The 3,667-nt window shown below is 38.9% G+C and overlaps 1 protein-coding gene across 1 annotated transcript in view; it reads left to right on the forward strand.

Annotated features, from left to right (window-relative positions):
* Positions 1-3,667, forward strand: part of TP53BP1 (tumor protein p53 binding protein 1) — a 96,569-nt gene that overhangs the window by 16,405 nt on the left and 76,497 nt on the right. The window lies entirely within an intron of this gene.

The following is a 3,667-nucleotide window of genomic DNA, read 5'->3' on the forward strand; positions in this document are numbered from 1 at the left end:
GGCTCTGCCCTCCAAGCTGGGACTTGCACGTGGACATGAGAGGACTGTACCCTCTCATTAGTCCGAGGCTTGAACCTGTCCAAACACTGTAGCTGCTCTCCACGTAGAACCTCTTCAGTTAGACAGACGGGGTTCAAATTCTTTCTTGCCAGCTCTGAGACATTGTGTAAATTATCTCATCTCTCTAAACCAGTGATTTTCAACCTTTTTCATATCATGGCACACATAAACTAATTACTAAAATTCTGTGCCACACCAAAAAAAAATATTTTTTGCCAGTCTGACACATAACAAAATAGGTATAATTTTGATTCATTCACACTGGACGGCTATTGTTGTGTTGGCTGTTGTCATTTTTAAAAAAATATTTTTTTTATTCATTTCAGAGAGGGATGGAGAGGGAGAGAGAGATAGAGGGCTATTGTCATCTTTTTTATTTGACATTCTAAGGGAAAAGATATCAGTGCCCTAACTAAATAGTCAGGTATTGCATGTTTTAAAAATTCTTGCAGCACCGCCGGCGTGGCTCAGTGGTAGAGTGTCGACCTATGAACTACTAGGAGGTCATGGTTCAATTCCTTGGTCAGGGCACATATTTGGGTCGCGGGCTCAATCCCCAGTGGGATCGTGTAGGAGGCAGCCAATCAATGGTTCTCTCTCATCACTCATTGATGTGTCTATTTCTCTCTCTCTCTCTCCCTTCATCTCTGAAATCAATAAAAATATATTTTTAAAAAATTCTCGCCGAAACCGGTTTGGCTCAGTGGATAGAGCGTCGGCCTGCGGACTGAAAGGTCCCAGGTTCGATTCCGGTCAAGGGCATGTACCTGGGTTGCGGGCACATCCCCAATGGGAGATGTGCAGGAGGCAGCTGGTCGATGTTTCTCTCTCATCGATGTTTCTAACTCTCTATCTCTCTACCTTCCTCTCTGTAAAAAATCAATAAAATATGTTTAAAAAAAAAATTCTCGAAGCACACCAGTTGAAAATCGCTGCTCTAAACCTCAGTGTCCTCATCTGTCCTCATCTGTAACCTTCAAAGAGTTATGAGGCTTTTTGGTGAGATAATGAATGTAAAACAGAACACAATACCTGCCACATTTTAAAATTTAATACATGTTATTAATTAATTATAGCATTGGTATATGACTGTGCAATAGAAGTTCATAATTATCTATTAAATATAAGTCAGTACGTAATACTTTAATATTGCAGCTTAAAAGGGGTATATAATAACTTATCATTAAATTTACTACTTGTCAGATCCTCAGTAAAGTTCTCTGCCACTAAGCTGCCAAACTATGAGTTTCCAGAGGAAAACCATGAAGCAAATTTAAGTGTTGGTGAATAGTTTCTGAGGTAGAATTAAACATTTTGAGGTTCTTTTGCTTAGAGAAGTCTGTGAGAAGACCTCAGAAAAAGACAAAGTATATAGCATTTATGTTTATTTTTTCATTGGTTGAAACATATTATGGAATTATTGGACAAGATGAGATGATCCCAGCCTTATGGGAATTTATCCAGGTTTTAAAATTACCAGTTAAAGACAAGGTAAAAAAAAATGGCTTTAAGCTCTAGAATAAAGGTTTTAAGTTAGACAGTTAAAAGAAAAATTTCTGATAATGAGGTTTGTTAAACTTTAAAATGAGTTAACACAGGGTCTGGTGGAACTTTCTTGTCTGGGAGGGCTTTAGAGGTAGATTAGATTTCTCAGTCTGAAGTGTCTTAGATAAAGATGCACCTGCAGAAAGGTAGATGTGCTGATGGTCCTTTTCAGTCTAAGAGTCAATAAAGGCCTTTAGCTCACCCAATTGCAATCAGTTACAGCCCCAGTGGCTAACCATCCGCCTGCATTTTCTGATATTTACTAGTAATTTAACAATTAATTTAATTGTCATACTGTCTAACAAGCAATTCACAGTTTTTCTTCACAGTTTTTAAGGCTCTTGTCTTATTTATTTATTATTAGTTTTTAAAATAAAGATCTTTCAACTTTTAAAATTTTTTTTTAAAAAGGGAGAGACAGATGGAGACATCAATGATGAGAGAGAATCATTGATTACTGCCTCCTGCATGCCCCACACTGGGGATTGAGCCCACAACCCAGGCACGTGCCCCCAACAGTGAGCTTCTGGTTCATAGGTCGAAGCTCAACCACTGAGCCCTACCAGCTGGGCAAGGCTCTTGTTTTATTTAGTAATGGGAATGGCTCAGGCTCATTTATGTATTTATCTATTTATTTTTAGTTATGTTTATTGAGGTTTAGTTTATCCTTTTTAGTGTATAGTTTATGCGTCTTGACAAACACAGTTGTTTGTCAAATAATCAGGAAGGCCTATTTATTTATGTCTTGCTTGGAGAGGGGAGATGCAATAGCAGGACAAAGGAGAACAAAAGTACAGTGACTTTTGGGGGATTTTTATGGGATTCAAGGTCAAGGTTTGCCCCGCACAGAAGCCAATTTTTTGTGTCCTCTCAAACTGAGTAGATGAATAAATTTGTCTACCTAGGGAAGTTACTTAATAGTAACTTGACCTGGTCCTTTTAGGATTTTATTTATTTGGTCACCTGTCTTCTGCAGCATTAGGAGTGGAGGAAGAGAGGTGTCCATTATAAACTTCAAGGTGAAGAAGTGGCATGAATCTGTGTGTTCCATTCCATTTTTGCTCCACTAATAAAACATTCTGGGGACAATAATTGTATTCTAGTTATAGAAATAATAAATTCTAGATTTTTCAGGAAATTTTTATTTCAGAGTCTGTCTTTTGAAATAAGTTACACATGCTCCGATGACATCCTTTGATTTTTAGTTTGAAAAAGATGATCACTGTAATTTGTAAGAGCAGGGTGAAGATTGGTTGGTAGGAAGCTGCACTTTAGCTTAACCTACATTGAATGCTGAAATGGGGTTTTATAGGATGGGAGAATCATGTGGGGCTGTGTCTAAGTCAGTGGTTCTTAACCTTGGCTGCACATTAGAATCACCTGGGAATCTTTTTAAAATCCTGATTTCTGGGCCTCATCCTCCAGAAATTCTGTTTCTTTGTTATGCGGTGGGGCCACCCACCCCATACAAAGAAGCAGAATTTCTGGAGGATGAGGCCCAGAAATCAGGATTTTAAAAAGATTCCCAGGTGATTCTAATGTGCAGCCCAGGTTGAGAACCACTGGTCTAAGTCATTCTGAGCCTGGAGTAGAGAGAGAAAACTATCTCCTAGTGAATGCCTACTATGTATATGCTTGGCACGGTGCTGGGTGCTTTCCTTTTTGACAGCTACTCTCGTGTAGAAATCCATCTTAGATCCAACCACTTAAAAAACAACAACCCCAAAACAACAAAAAATATATTCCTCCTGGGGCCTAGTTCATTAATACAAGTCACAGCTGCTACACCTTCTATAAGATCCTGGCACCATCATTAGGATAATAGACTCTCAGGTCTTGGAGGGATCTTTGAGGTCATATTGTTAAAGGGGCAGCAGCTGTTCTCTTCACCACGGAGTCTGAGAATCACTGTGTTCAATTCTCTCAACGGGAGACTTGTCTGGGGCTATAGTCTCCTAGGTTACAATCCCATACATGATAGGGTAACGATAAGCAAATGTGAAGCTTGAACTAAGTTCCAGACAGGAAATGGCAATGGAAAAAATATGGTTTACTGGGGTCC

Source organism: Myotis brandtii, unplaced genomic scaffold (assembly GCF_000412655.1).
Source record: "Myotis brandtii unplaced genomic scaffold, ASM41265v1 scaffold521, whole genome shotgun sequence".
NCBI classification, from domain to species: Eukaryota; Metazoa; Chordata; class Mammalia; order Chiroptera; family Vespertilionidae; genus Myotis; species Myotis brandtii.